Genomic DNA, 16,947 nt, shown 5'->3' on the forward strand with positions numbered 1-16,947 from the left:
GTTAACACAAAGGACAGTTACCAGTGTAGGGCACTGAAAAAGGAGATCCAGGAGCCACTCAGCTTACTGAGCGGATATGGGTGGCACAGAAATGGAGTGGTCCATCAGAGACCAAATGGTAAGTCATAAAGCACATTGCAGGAGCTTTTGTCAGTCATACACCTATTAAGTAGTGGTCGCTATTACCAAAGCAACCAGGACGTTTTGTGTTCTTTATATGAGTGCTATTTTCCACAGTGTCATCTATTATGCAACGTGGAGTAAAGAGTTGAATTCTTCACCAAAATAGGGATTCAGGTTAAAGTACAGAAACAGAAACAAAACGATTCGACACGAAGGTCCTAACCATAGCAAACTAACCTTCCGCTCTTTTCTACCTGCATGGCCTTGCTGTTCCTAAACATTGTCTTCATTTCATTGGTGTTGTGTCTGTCTGGTACCAGTATTGGTGTGACTGTGGATTTTATCAGAGTTCAATGAAAGAAAGCTTACCCCTGCCCTCACTTTTTGTTTTTTTATTTTTCCCCCTTTGTCAAGCACCACGTATTTGGACCTGACAAGTGGCATAGCTGCTAAGCTGACTTTTAATAAAAACTGTTTGTGCCTGAGGGAAATATATGCCTTTTTAAAACGTACCTCAGAACATGTTCCTATATCACTGCATCGGTTTTGTTTGGGGGACTGGGAGTTCAGCAGGAAGTACTGTCTGTGTGTGAGGACGGGGCAGTACTGCCGGTTGGCGATGTTGTATTTGCATTCTTTATCCCTAACTCTGGATCTAGGACTCCATGAAAAGCCGGGTCACACACAAAACATGTATTTCTTCCAATACAAAGTGTATTATTACGTCTATTATAAACTAGTTTCATTTCAGTTATTTATCTTCATAGAGTGGGAAAGGCTTGTTCTGAAATACTAATTCTATGAAAATAATAATTTTAGTGAATCTTTGCCAAGAAGTTATAGAAACTTGGAAATACATTTCTCATTTTCAGCACAAAATTAAGTGATAGTCCCTAAGAAGTAAGAGAGAATAACATGTATTTACACTGTGGCATCATTTAGTATAGTTTAAACTGAGCCATATCTCTATTTATTTATAGGCATTTAAAATGAATCAATATGTGTAGTGTTGATAAAAATCAGTATCTGTAAAGATAACATCAGGAATTCAAAAGGAAATTGAAAAGTGGAAGAACTAGTGAGAACCGAAAAGAATGAACCTCTTTAAGACTGATTGAAGACATACTTGGAGAGGAAAAATAAACAGCAGAAATACACTAAAAAATACTGGCTAATTATTGCAAACACAGTGAGCAAAGATTAATGCTAACTAAGTAAAAGTAGTTGGCAAAGTAAACAGGTAGTTTTTAAAAAGTAAGCACAATTACAATATTGAAAAGAATAGTATGGAGAAATGCTTTTCTCCTGAGAATTTTCCTTAATCAAAAAATAAGAAGCAGCAATAAATTGTCTTTGGCCTGAGTGCTGAGTGGCATAAATAAAGGAGCTTGGCTTGATCTTTCTCATCCACACATAATCCATTAGATCCCATTCATATATCCAATTCTGGATTCTAATAAAAGGAATTTGGAGAATTTGAGAAAAAGGAAAACTGTTAAATAAGAGAAGACCTATTTAGAAATTATACTTTAGTCTAACCAAGAGGAGGTACAATAGTGGTCTTCAAGAAAAGAACATTTAACAAATGATAGATATCAGCTAAGATATTGTTACTAAGTCTAGAATGAAAAAGGCTTCAGTGTGAAGGATGTATAGTAACTCTAGGAAAGAGATTTTTAACACTGGGAAATTAACATGGAAATTGAAAATCATAAGGAATAGTTGTTTTTTAAAAATTGAATATCATTGGTGGTCTAGTAAGTATTAAGTGGCAAGATAGGAGAATGCATTTCAGTTCTGGGAGCTCATAATCCTGTGATTCTTTTAAGTTTTAAGATACGTTAAAGTTTTACTGGTTAATCATAAAATATTTTGTATTTGAAAATAGGATGGCAATCAATCTTAATTTTTCCAAGATATTGGTTGGAAAAAAAGAAGGATTGTTGGTATTATTTTTTCTTCCAGCTATATTCTATGGTATCTTTAAAATTGTTCAGAATATAGTACTTTTACTAAAACACTTCAATTGTCGGAGTCTAGAAAACAATGTCCTCAGGAATACTTCAGAAATAGAAGGTATGCAATCCCTTAGTGGGGGCAAATGCATTTCAGATTTTGTCTTTATTTAGAAGGATCTTCAGTCTACGACATTTGCTTTTTCGTGCTTTGGAAAATATCCTTGTGCAGAGAAGTCCTTCTGTCTGAAACAAGCATGAAACATTGGTCCGATAACCTAAGAATATGGAAATTTCTTGATATTCTGTATTAATTAAAGTTCTCTACATGTCTCAAATGGAGATCACAAAACATTAAAAGGAAGAAATGAAATACCTTTTCTTCTGGGATGAGTGTCAATTTTAATGTATAATTGTCATAATCAGTCAAAAGTTACAATCTGTCCCTCAGTGACATCGGGGGAAGCTGATGGATTTCCAGTAAGGAGCTGTGGTGGGTTCAACCTCAGGCTGCCACAAATACATTGATATGGTAGGTAGGAAGTAGGACTACATTTGAAAGAAACTTATAGGATAAAGTTCACAATTTTAAAAAGGTTGCCCTCCAGTTTTTTTGTTTGTTTATAAACTAGAGTGATTTTAAGTAATCCTTACATTTAAGGCTGCAAAAAATGTACAAGAATATGTTTTCAAGTAAAGGGAACATAATTCTTCAAAAAGCTGTTGAACTGGAGTTATGATAGGTTATGACAGATAGCATGATCAGTGCTGATACTGACAAGTACTTTTTTATCTTAAAATCAACTTCTATGGAACTACAAGATCAATCTAGCTCCCGAGTGACCTTTTCCATTGTCTGTAATAATGCCCTCGGATGAGTTGTGTCTAAAATTAAGTTCATCTTTATTTATATGCCAACTTAACTGCCAGAGTCCCTAACGTATTGCATTTGTAACCTGATCCTATTATGTTAATACCTGAAAGATTTCATCTAGACATGTCTTTCGTCCGTATTATTCAAAGTGTAATTGAAAGAGATATTTAGTATGTTCCCCAACTGAGAATTTTCCAGAATATTCTACTTAAGAAGAAGAAGAGCAATTAACTGCCTTTAGTGTAAGGGCGAGAGTGCATAGAAATATGCAATGTAAAATGTTTGCATGAATTATTTCACATCATGTAAGCTTTCCCATATTCATAAGATGAACACTATAGAAGTCTCATTTCTCTGTGATCTTCTGTCCATTAGGAGTGTAAGGAGATTGTTATCTATATCTAGTCTCCTTTCCATATTGAAATGCATGGCTCTAATCCTTGGTGTGTTTTTATCCCTTACTTCTTGAGTTATTTAAAATTTGCCCTATTTAAACTGAAGCCTGGATAAACTGCTGAGCCAGATTATTCCTGTGATTGGAATTTAATTGCTGTAGAACACTCGTTGAGAACATATTTTTTACTTTTTTTCTTTCAGAATTATTATTCGATCATTTTCTCTAATGAAAACACCGAGAAGTAAATCTGGTGCTTCTTAGTGTAAATATGTTTTTCTTTTTAAAAAATCATTTTAAAACAAAGATGAGAGAACTATAAAGTAAGGGGAAATATCATTTTATTTAAAAATAATTATTCAGTGATAGATAATGGAGATATAAAATGAACCATTGGGTTCATAGGTATGATTTATGCAGCCAATCTTAGAGGAAATACATCATTTTAACATTATTCCCATGAAATGTTTAAGCTCCATGGTTTGACTATGAGAGTCAAACAATTATTATTTGAAAATCTCATGATATTTTTATAATCTACTCTGTTTTTATTTGCATGATTATGCTTACGTGATGAACCATCCATGATTCTGATGCTGTATTTCTTTCCAGTATTAACATGTGTATTGTGTGGCCAACCTTGATTTGTACACTGTATTATTGTTGTAATGATTCAACTGTTCCTACATTTAATTGCAGTTTTATTATTATGCCTTTTGGGGTTAAATGATGTGAAGTGTTTCCACCTACTGATAAATACCATATGAAAACGTGACCTAAAAGACTGATCTAAGAAACTTTTTTGTTGTTATTTTTAAAAATATGAATTGCAAAAAAAATGTTCTCAAAGACACATGCATTTGTTTTAAATTCAAAAAATTCTTATGAATTTATTATTGCTTGTACTTTAACTTTTTTTTATTGTAGACACTCCTAAGTGAATAATGTCTCATGGGAGAATCCACATGATATGTGCTTGTATTTGTGTAATCTGATCATGCACTCAATGGTTGGAAAAGGCACTCCAGTGCTAAGAAAATAACCAGAAGCCAATATGTCGATTCTTATATCTTGGTTTATGTTACCAACTGCATATGGTGTAATGCATAACTTTTTCCAGTAAATAAACTGGTTATTTTTTGTTCATTTCATTAATGCTGCCTTTTTATCAATTTGAGCAGTTTTTCTGTATGTCGTTTTGATGTATACTTACAAAAAGGATGAGTATATGAATTCAGATATGATTTACATGTTTATTCAAAGTGAGGACTTATTTGAACTAAAAATTAAATTCCTTGCTTTAACAACAATGCTTGTTTTTTTTTGTTTTTTTTTTTTGAGATGGAGTCTTTGCTCTGTCACCCAGGCTGGAGTGCAGTGGGGAGAGCTCGGCTCACTGCAAGCTCCGCCTCCCGGGTTCACACCATTCTCCTGCCTCAGCCTCCCGAGTAGCTGGGACTACAGGCGCCTGCTACCATGCCCGACTAATTTTTTGTATTTTTTAGTAGAGACGGGGTTTCACCGTGTTAGCCAGGATGGTCTCGATCTCCTGACCTTGTGATCCGTCCCTCTCGGCCTCCCAAAGTGCTGGGATTACAGGCGTGAGCCACCGCGCCCGGCCTTAACAACAATTCTATACATCCTGATAAGTAATGTGCATCAACTCTGCTAATTCCCTCCAGTTATCACCTCTTCTACTTGTAATCTTTTCTAGAAAGCTATTTTGGCAGGAGGATATACTTGGCTGAATTCGATTAGAAATGTAGCAACATGAAGAAAATGCTTGTTCTAAAACAGGAAACATTATTTTGATGAAAGAAGAATGAAGTTTGTATGCATTATTTTGGGAGACAATTTGTCTTTGTTCTCTTTCCTCTTTGTTCTTTTTGGAACAGCAGAGTTCCAAAACTTTGAGGGAGGTTAATTGACTAGCTCCTCCTACAAATACATATTGTAGTAAATCAGCTGCTTTGGGAACCATCCACTTTGATTGATTTTATTTAAAGGGTGGAGGAGGGAGAGAGCCAGATAGAATATGGCATTCTAGTGAGTTAAAATATCTAACGCAGGCCGGGCGCGGTGGCTCAGGCCTGTAATCCCAGCACTTTGGGAGGCCGAGACGGGCGGATCACAAGGTCAGGAGATCGAGACCATCCTGGCTAACGCGGTGAAACCCCGTCTCTACTAAAAAATACAAAAAAACTAGCTGGGCAAGGTGGCGGGCGCCTGTAGTCCCAGCTACTCGGGAGGCTGAGGCAGGAGAATGGCGTGAACCCGGGAGGCGGAGCTTGCGGTGAGCTGAGATCCGGCCACTGCACTCCAGCCTGGGCGACAGAGCGAGACTTTCCGTCTCAAAAAAAAAAAAAAAAAATCTAACGCAATCATTATAGCTAATCAAATTCATGCCACACGGGCAGCCAACATCCTGGCTAAAGTTGTCTGCTCACCTGCTACATAAATATAGCACTAGAAATAATGTCAACTTTTCTACAAATCTCTCCTTTTTCTCTTCCAAAAGAACTATTGTTTTTCTCTGAGGTTGGATCTATAAGTCTATTTGATGCTTGACTTTCTCTTACATGATAAAGCTGATAGTCTGTCACATTCAAAAGCAAAAACAGCTGGATGCATCAAGAGAGTCTCCTCTTATCTATGTGTTTTGCAGGCAACTTGGGCAGCCTATATTGTGAAGGCATTGGGAGGATTCCTGCAACCCATAAGAGATGAGAAAGAGATCAGAATTGGTGGGAACTTGAGGGAGTCTTGCTCTGTCACCCAGGCTGGAGCGCAGTGGCACGATCTCGGCTCACTGCAACCTCTGACTCCCTGGTTCAAGCTATTCTCCTGCCTCAGCCTCCTGAGTAGCTGGGGTTACAGGCACGTACTACTGTGCCCAGCTAATTTTTGTATTTTTAGTAGAGATGGGGTATCATCATGTTGGCCAGGATGGTCTTGATCTCCTGACCTCATGATCTGCTCGCCTCAGCCTCCCAAAGTGCTGGAATTACAGGCGTGAGCCACCACACCTGGCCGAATTTTCTTTTTTTTCTTCCTTTTGAAACATGGCCTCACTCTGCCACCCAGGCAGGAGTGCAGTGGCATGATCTTGGCTCACAGCAGCCTCTACCTCCTGGGCTCAAACGATTCTGCCACCTCAGCCTCCTAAGTAGCTGGGATCACAGGCATGTACCACCATACCTGGCTAATTGTTTAATTTTTTTTTTTGAACAGATGAGGTCCCATTATGTTGCCTAGGCTGGTATTGAGCTCCTGGGCTCAAGTAATTCTCTCACCTGAGACTCTGAAAGTGTTGTAATTACAGGCATGAGCCACATCGCCCAGCCAGGAAAGGATTTTCTTAGTTTTTGGTTGTACACATGCTGACTAGTACATTGTAGGAACTCAGTCAATTTTGAATTAGAGTAGTTGTTCCTGAGAAGTGAGTTTCTTGGCTTTCTTGATATCTAGCTTTCTCATAAGACATCCAGAATTGAGTTTACAGAACCTAATGTCACCTACTTAAATAATTACAGCAGGCACTACATATCAACTAATTGGGGGAAATGGCCTTTAAATTAAGTGAATGCTTATTCCTATCATTCTTTCTTAGTGAATCTAAAAACTGGATCTCTAACATTGTAACAGGAGGCTAAGTATGTAAGATGAAATAATCTAAGAGTTGTTCTTCTTTTTTGTGTGTGTGACAAGATCTTGCTGTGTTGCCCAGGCTGGAGTGCACTGGCGAGATCACAGTTCACTGCTGCCCTGACCTCTCAAGTGATCCTCCCACTGCAGCCTCCTAAGTAGCTAGGACCACAGGTGCACACCATCATGCCTGGCTAATTTTTTATTTTTTGTAAAGATGAGGTCTTCCTATGTTGCCCAGTCTGGTTTCAAAGCCCTAGACTCAAGCGATGCTCCTGCCACGGCCTCTCAAAGTGCTGGGATTACACAGGTATGAGCCACCATGTCCAATTGAGTTTTTTAAACAATCTATGAATCAACTACACTTAAATGCTTTAGAAGACCGTCAGAATAATTAATCCACAAAATAACTGTCAAGGAAGATAAATCTCTGGGAAAAATATTGCCAGTGTCAAAAGTAAACAATTTATAATATAATTTGAATGTAGGAAGCAACGTAAAGATAAATCATAACTATATTGGCTTCTTGTTAAATAGTAAAGAAACGTTAAAGTAAGAATATCTTGTTTTCTTTTTTTTTTTTTTGAGACAGAGTCTCGCACTGTTTCCTAGGCTGGAGTGCAGTGGCGTGATCTCAGTTCACTGCAAGCTCCACCTCCTGGGTTCACACCATTCTCCTGCCTCAGCCTCCCCAGTAGCTGGGACTACAGGTGCCCACCACCACACCTGGCTAATTTTTTTGTATTTTTAGTAGAAATGGGGTTTCACCATGTTAGCCAGGATGGTGTTGATCTCCTGACCTCGTGATCTGCCCGCCTCGGCCTCCTGAAGTGCTGGGGATTACAGGCGTTAGCCACTGTGCCCAGCCTTTTTTTTTTTTTTAAGATTTATTTAGTTAGTTAGTTTTTAGTTTCACTTTTGTAGCTCAGGCTGGAGTACAATGGGGCGATCTCAGCTCACTGCAACCTCCACCTCCCAAGTTCAAGTGATTCTCCTACCTCAGCCTCTGGAGTAGCTGGGATTACCACCATGCCTGGTTAATTTTTTGTATTTTTAGTAAAGATGGGGTTTCACCATGTTGGCCAGCCTGGTCCTGAACTCCTGACGTCAGATGATCCACCCTCCTTGACCTCCCAAAGTGCTCGGAATACAGGTGTGAGCCACCACGCCCGGCCCCTCATTTTCCTTATTATCTATATCAGTAGGGGATAAAAGAAAGATAATTCAGTAAGTTAGCTTCTGTTACTACTAAAGTCAGGTGAAAGACTGTAAAAAGTAGGATAGACGTATGTCTCATATGCCAAGATGGGCTTGTCTATATAATTTGCTAGTCCCAGTGCAAAATGAAAATGCAGGACTCCTTGATCAAAAAATAGAATTTCAAGACAGTGACAGTAACGCATTAGGTCAAGCATGGGGTCCTTTTAAGCACAGGGCCTTGTTTGACTGCAGGGATCCACAGGCCATGAAGTCAGCCTTGCCCCAGAATATGCTGAAATAATGATTCAGGATCTCAACACTGAATGTAGCTATTCAGAAACTGGGCTTTGTTGACCAGGCGCTGTGGATCACGCCTGTAATCCCAGCACTTTGGGAGGCCAAAACAGGTGGATCACGAGGTCAGGAGTTTGAGACCAGCCTGACTAAAATGGTGAAACCCCGTCTCTACTAAAAATACAAAAATTAGCCAGACTTGGTGGTGCGCGCCTGTAATCCCAGCTATTCAGGAGGTTGAGGCAGGAGAACAGCTTGAACCCGGGAAGCAGAGGTTGCAGTGAGCCGAGATTGCACCACTGTGCTCCAGCCTGGGTGACAGAGCAAGACACTATCTCAAAAATACACACACACATATATATATATAGGAAACTGGGCTTTGTTTGTAACAAAATAGATTTCTAAGTTTCTGTGCTTGGAAGGAAAAATATTAACGTGTTTCTGTCCTGGGGAAAAATATTTAATGCTAATATATCAAAGAGATCTAAAGTTGAATCTTGCAATACTTCCATATTCCAATGAAGCCATAACATGTCAACTCAAAATTTCTAAACCCTGACACGTGTATCAAGTCATACTAAGATTATAAAAATCTTTAAATCTTCAAAAAATCAGCAGTAGACATTTTAATTAGTGTATATTAAAGTAAAACTAATTTAAGAATCCTACTGCTACTTTTATAGTTTGATGTCCTTTGAAGTTGTAAAGTATTAATAATGTCAGTCAAATGTCACAGGAAGGTTTGCCTAACTGAAAAGAGCTATTAGCCCAAGATTAATCAGTAATTCATGACAACCTTTATTCCAAATAAATCAAAAAAGAAATTATTTACCTCATTGAAATTCATTGATTTAGAATATATGGGTGCTTATGTGTAGTAAACCACCCTATATGTAAAAAGGGGAGAATATAAAAATATATATTAAGTTTTTCTTGTTTTGGATAAAGTAACAGTGGACACCAATAAAAATGGTTATCTGTAAAAGAGCAAAGGGTATGATAAAAGGGTGGAAGCCAGACTCTTCCAGTGTATGAATGCCTTTTTTATGTATTGTTTTCAACCACGTAAATAAATGATTTATCCAAAGAAAAAAAATTAAGAAAATGTGGGCTCTTAAAAATTTCACAAGCCAGAAATAAAAGCACAAAATCGGCCGGGCGCGGTGGCTCACGCCTGTAATCCTAGCACTTTGGGAGGCCGAGGCAGGCGGATCATGAGGTCAGGAGATCGAGACCAACCTGACTAACACGGTGAAACCCCGTCTCTACTAAAAATACAAAAAAATTAGCCGAGCGTTGGGGCAGGAGCTTGTAGTCCCAGCTACTTGGGAGGCTGAGGCAGGAGAATGGCGTGAACCCTCCGGAGGCGGAGCTTGTAGTGAGCCGAGATTGCGCCACTGCACTCCAGCCTGGGCGACAGAGTGAGACTCCGTCTCTAAATAAATAAATAAATAAATAAATAAAATTGTGTTTAAATTCTAACCCTGGCACTTACTAGCTCTGTCACTTTAGAAAGGTTCTTACCCTCTCCAAGCTTAAGTGGTCTCGTTTTTTAAATGAGGATTTAAAAAATGCCTACTTCGGCTGGGCTCAGTGGCTCATGCCTGTAATCCCAGCACTTTGGGAGACCAAGGTGGGCGGATCACCTGAGATCGGGAAAAAAAACCGGCTGGGTGGATCACTTGAGGTCAGGAGTTTGAGATCAGCCTGGCCATCATAATGAAACCCCGGCTCTAAATCAGCCAGGTGTGGTGGCGCGTGGTTGTAATCCCAGCTACTTGGGAGGCTGAGACAGGGAAAATTGCTTGAACCTGGGAGGTGGAGGTTGCTGTGAGCCGAGATAGGCCGCTGCACTCCAGCCTGGGCAACAGAGCGAAACTCAGCAAAAATAAAACAAAAGCCTACTTGGCAAGGTTATTACAAAGATTAAATGAAATAACATATATTTCATTTAATCTTTGTAATTAAATCTTTGTGAAACTCTAGTAATAATAATAGCTACTAAATACTAAACATCTTTCAAACAGTGTTTAGTATTTAGTAGCTATTATTATTACTAGAGTTTCACTCTTTTTTTTTTTTTTTGACATGGAGTCTAGCTCTGTCGCCCAGGCTGGAGTGCAGTCGCCTATCTCGGCTCACTGCAAGTTCAGTCTCCCGGGTTCACGCCATTCTCCTGCCTCAGCCTCCCAAGTAGCTGGGACTACAGGCACCTGCCACCACATCCGGCTAATTTTTTTGTATTTTTAAAATAGAGATGGGGTTTCACCGTGTTAGCCAGGATGGTCTTGATCTCCTGACGTCGTGATCCGCCTGCCTCGGCCTCCCAAAGTGCTGGGATTACAGGCGTGAACCACCGCACCCGGCTAGAATTTTGCTCTTGTTGCCCAGGCTGGAGTGTAATGGGCGATCTCGGCTCAGGGCAACCTCCACCTCCTGGGTTCAAGCACTTCTCCTGCCTCAGCCTCCTGAGTAGCTGGGATTACAGGCATGTACCACCTCGCCTGGCCAATTTTTTGCATTTTTAGTAGAGACGGGGTTTCACCATGTTAGCCAGGCTGGTCTCTAACTCCTGACCTCAAGTGATCCACGCACCTGGGCCTCCCAAAATGCTGGGATTACAGGCCTGAGCCACCGCGCCCAGCCGATACTACCATTTTCTGTGTCTCCCCCATCCATGGTACATATATAATAGGAACTTCCAAAAGGTATGAACCCTCGTTTTGTTCCCTAATGTATCTTAAACCCCTAGAGTAGAATCTGGCATGAAATAAGCTCTCAATAACAGTTGCTGAATTAACGCATGTATAAATGAATGAATGAATTTCATGCATGTCAATATATAGGACTCCAATTATCTAGGTACTGTGTTATTAAAAATAATATTAGTGGCTGGGCGCAGTGGCTCACATCTGTAATCCCAGCACTTTGGGAGGCTGAGGCGGGCAGATCACCTGAGGTCCGGAAAAAAAAAATAGCTGGGCGCAGGGGCATGAGCCTGTAATTGCAGCTACTCAGGGAGGCTGAGGCAAGGGAATCGCTTGAACCCTGGGGCCAGGGGTTGCAGTGAGCCGGGATCGTGCCAATGCACTCCAGCCTGGGTGACAGAGGGAGACTCTGTCTCAAACAAACAAACAAAAAAGAGTTGTATAATAATTATATAGCTATCATAGTATGTTAGATTATGAAACTGTAATGTAAAAATAAAAAGAACAGGGAAAAAAGATTGTGTCAGATTGGGGTAGGGAGAAAGTAAAACAGATTATTAAATGGGGTGATCAGGTTGGGCCTCATCAAAAAGATGAAACAAGAAAAAATCATTCTTTTCGTATTATGGTTGCTTCAGTTTTAAAAAATATTAAATAACCTATATTCAATTTTTTTCCCCAAATTTTGTAGAACTAATTCTCCATCTAAAAATACCAGGCCAGGTGCAGTGGCTCATGCCTATAATCTCAGCACTTTGGGAGGCCAAGGCAGGAGGATCAATTTGAGGCCAGGAGTTTGAGACAACCATAGGTAACATAGCGAGTCCTCATCTCTATAAAAAAAATTAAAAAATTAGCCAAGCATGGTGGCATCTGCTGGTAGTCCCAGCTACTGGAGAATCTGGGGTGTGAGGACTGCTTGACACCAGGAGTTTAATGCCACAGTGAACCTTGATCATGCCACTGTATTCCAGCCTGGGTGACAGAGGGAGACTATCTCAAAAAAATGAAAATAAAAATAAATATCAAACAACAATTAATATTAAGTAATAGCATTCTCAAAAACAAGTCTTTTTAAGTTGTGTAATAGTTTGGCATAACCATTACAAAATATGTATATATAGATATAGATATAGATATATATTTTTTAAGAGACAGGGTCAGCTGGGTGCGGTGGCTCATGCCTGTAATCCCAGCACTTTGGGAGGCCAAGGTGGGCGATCACGAGGTCAGGAGATCAAGACTATCCTGGCCAACATGATGAAACCCTGTCTCTACTAAAAATACAAAAACTAGCTGGGCGTGGTGGTGCGCCCCTGTAGTCCCAGCTACTTGGGAGGCTGAGGCAGGAGAATTGCTTGAAACCGGGAAGTGGAGGTTGCAGTGAGCTGAGATCATGCCGCTGCACTCCAGCCTGGGCAACAGAGCAAGACTCCTCTGTCTCAAAAAAAAAAGTAAATAAATAAGAGAGACAGGGTCTTGCTGTGTTGCCCAAGCTGGACTTGAACGCCTGGGCTCACTCCTGCCTCAGCCTCCCAAGTAGCTAAGACTGCAGCTGTGCACCATTATGCCCAGCTAATATGCATATATTTTATTTCATGATAGTGTTGCTTTAAAATCCCAATATTTATTTTATAAATCATGCCTTCTTGAAGCTTTGGGACTTGTCCACTAAGGTTTCTCCTTTAAATATTTGTATCAAATAATTTAACTCAACTGGTTTATTGATAACTGTAACTCCTCTTTTTTTTTTTTTTTTTTTTTTGAGATAGAGTCTCGCTCTGTCATTCAGGCTGGAGTGCAATGGCATGCTCTCAGCTCACTGCAACTCCTGCTTCCCGGGTTCAAGCCATTCTCCTGCTTCAGCCTCCCAAGTAGCTGGGATTACAGGCTCACGCCCAGCTAATTTTTTGTGTTTTTAGTAGAGACAAACTCCATGTTGGTGAGGCTGGTCTCAAACTCACGACCTCAGGTGATCCGTCTGCCTCGGCCTCTCACAGTAATGAGATAACAGGCATGAGCCACTGCGCCTGGCCTTTTTTTTTCTTTTTTCGAGACGGAGTCTCATTCTGTTGCCTAGGCTGCAGTGCAGTGGCGTGATCTTGGCTCACTGCAACCTCCACCTCCCTGGTTCAAGCAATTCCCCTACCTCAGCCTCCCAAGTAGCTTGGATTACAGGAGCACATCACCAAGCCCGGCTAATTGTTTTGTTTTTTTTTTTTAGTAGAGATGGGGTTTCACCATGTTGGCCAGACCAGTCCCGAACTCCTGACTTCAGGCGATCCGCCCACCTTGGACTCTGAAAGTGCTGGGATTACAGGCATTAGCCACTGTACCCAGCCAACTGTCAATTCTAAGGGACTTGTAATTGACTGTATAAATAATCTTTGAGATAAGTCATAATGTTATTTTTCAACATATAGACAGAAACTAGGCTATTTTTTCTTCTAGTCCTTAATTCTAACTCTCTTCTCCTTGAATGACCCTTTCATCCAGATTTTCTATAAAATTAATGGCGTCTTTTAAAATATTTTCTCATAAACTTCCTAATACAAAAGTAAGAACTATTATTACGTTGCTGGTCAGGTGCAGTGGCTCATGCCTGTGATCCTAGCAGTTTGGGAGGCCGAGGCAGGAGGATGGATTGCTTGAGGTCAAAAGTTCAAGACCAACCAGGCCAACATAGCAAAAACCTTTCTCTAAAATAAATAAATAAATAAAAATAAAGAAGTATTATTTGCCTGGGTGTGGTGGCTCATGCCTGTAATCCTGGCACTTTGTGAGGCCAAGGTGGGTGGATCACCTGAGGTCAGGAGTTCAGACCAGCCTGGCCAATATGGTAAAACCCTGTCTCCACTAAAAATACAAAAAAATGGCCGGGTGCGGTGGCTCAAGCCTGTAATCCCAGCACTTTGGGAGGCCGAGACGGGTGGATCACGAGGTCAGGAGATCGAGACCATCCTGGCTAACCCGGTGAAACCCCGTCTCTACTAAAAAATACAAAAAACTAGCCGGGCGAGGTGGCGGGCGCCTGTAGTCCCAGCTACTCGGGAGGCTGAGGCAGGAGAATGGCGTAAACCCGGGCGGCGGAGCTTGCAGTGAGCTGAGATCCGGCCACTGCACTCCAGCCCGGGTGACAGAGCGAGACTCCGTCTCAAAAAAAAAAAAAAAAAAAAAAAAAAGAAAGAAAAAAAAAAAATGGCCGGGTGCGGTGGCAGGCGCCTGTAGTCCCAGCTACTCAGGAGGCTGAGGCAGAATGGTGTGAACCCGGGAGGCAGAGCTTGCAGTGAGCCGAGATCGCTCCATTGCACTCCAGCCTGGGCGACAGAGCGAGACTCTGTCTCAAAACACACACACACACACACACACACACACACACACAGAGCGAGACTCTGTCTCAAAACACACACACACACACACACACACACACACATATACACACACAAATTAGCTGAGCGTGGTGGTGGATGCCTGTAATCCCAGCCACTTGGGAGGCTGAGGCAGGAGAATTGCTTGAACCTGGAAGGCGGAGGTTGCAGTGTGCCGAGATCATACTATCGCACTCTAGCTTGGGTGACAAGACGGAGACTCCATATCAATTAAAAAAAAAAAAGAGAAGTATTATTACATTGCTAAGCTTTGCATTACTTTTTTTTTTTCTGTCTAGTGTTACCATTTTTCTTAGGTTTATATAGATTCAAACTTCAAAGTTGGCTATTTCAGCAGAATTAACAGAAATTAGTATATATTTAAAAGTCAGTGTTTGCTTTATTCACATGAAGAGTTGTCCTAATTCTGGGTTACTTTATTAGAATATAAAGGCCACGGTACTTAATATGTTTATGTAATATGGAAAGGGCATCATCACATTTTATACCTAGGTAAGTACTAGGAGTACTTAACAAATATCAAACAGTCGGGTGTGGTGGCTCACACCTGTAATCCCAGCACTTTGGGAGGCCGATGCTGGCGGATCACTTGAGGTCAGGAGTTCAAGACCAGCCTGGCCAACATGGTGAAACCCCGTCTCCACTAAAAATACAAAAATTAGTCAGACATGGTGGCGGGTACCTGTAATCCCAGCCACTTGGGAGGCTGAGGCACAGAGAATTGCTTGAACCTGGGAGGCGGAGGTTGCAGTCAGCTGAGATCATGCCTGGACTCTGTCTGGACTCCAGACAAAGTAAGATTCCATCTCAAAAAACAAAAATAAAAACAAAACAAAATAAATATCAAACAAATAAATATCAAAGATGAGAATAAAGCCTAATTGGTGAAAATCTTCCCTACTAAAAGTCTATTCAATTATTTCTTGTGAAGAGTTCTTTTTCTTTTTGCATCAGTGGAATCTAAAAAAATTCTTTATGATCAACTGAGCAAAATTATACCAACTATCAAACATGAAACACTGGAATATGTGCTGAAGTAATGGCATTCTCCTGGCACTTGCAATCCTATACTGAAGTATACCCATGCTTCTAAAGCAATTCCATTAATTTAGGATGTAAAATTCAATATAATATAGTTAAAATATGTTCTAGAGTGCATCTGATAAAGTTTGAAAACAGACTTGCAGAGCCTGTGACAGTGTGTATTTTCAGATGGAAAAACTGTGCCTAAGGTGTTGTTCAAATTATTCAAGAACTGATTGTGTTCTTAAAGATCTCCTAGATAAGCAAATGCACAGGATGATAATTGGCTAAGTGATAATCACACCAATTAGGCTGCGGAGGCAGTGTCAGATTTTTAAGTTCAAGATCCTATTAACAGCCTAGCCTTACTCATTATACTTGTCAACTTGTCACTGGCAGAGGTTCTCTGTGTCCTTGGACAGGATTTACATCTCTGCCTCACAGACAGGAAGTTTGGGAGACATCTGCTCAGTTGAGGATAAAAACTTTAATTTCACCTGGAATAAATTAGCTTATTTTTTTCAGATTGGCCACAGATACAGGTCTGCCAATCCCATTCATTCATTTATTTCTCAAATGTTTGCTTCTCTTTTTCTAGTAATAAAGTAATATATATTTCCTGTAGCCAGTTTGAAAGATACGGAAAAGTGGAAAGGAAGCAATACAATTCACCCATAATCTCTCTCAATGAAAACTGCTGTTAATATTTTGGTGCCTTTCCTTGAATCATGTTGAATATACAATTTTAAATCCTGTTTTTCACCTTGTAACACTTATGGTGAATATTTTTGTAGGTTATTAAAAGTTTGCAATTACAATATTTTTTTTTTTTTTTTTTTGAGACGGAGTCTCGCTCTGTCACCCGGGCTGGAGTGCAGTGGCCGAATCTCAGCTCACTGCAAGCTCCGCCTCCTGGGTTTACGCCATTCTCCTGCCTCAGCCTCCCCAGTAGCTGGGACTACAGGCGCCCACCACCTCGCCCGGCTAGTTTTTTGTATTTTTTAGTAGAGACGCGGTTTCACCGTGTTAGCCAGGATGGTCTCGATCTCCTGAGCTTGTGATCCGCCCGTCTCGGCTTCCCAAAGTGCTGGGATTACAGGCTTGAGCCACCGCGCCCGGCCTGCAATTACAATATTTTTAAGGTTGACAAAATATTCTATAGGATGAATAAATTATACTCTTTAAAAAACAAAATATTCTCCTATATTGGCTACTAAAAAAAAAAAAAGAAAAAAAAAACCCCATAAATAGTGATGCCATTAAAATCAATCAATCTTTCTTTTTTTCTTTACCCTGTAGAGAGAAGGGCTCATGTTCTTGCCCAGGCTGGTCTCGAATTCCT

The sequence above is a fragment of the Macaca mulatta genome, chromosome 11, assembly GCF_049350105.2.
Source record: "Macaca mulatta isolate MMU2019108-1 chromosome 11, T2T-MMU8v2.0, whole genome shotgun sequence".
NCBI classification, from domain to species: domain Eukaryota; kingdom Metazoa; phylum Chordata; class Mammalia; order Primates; family Cercopithecidae; genus Macaca; species Macaca mulatta.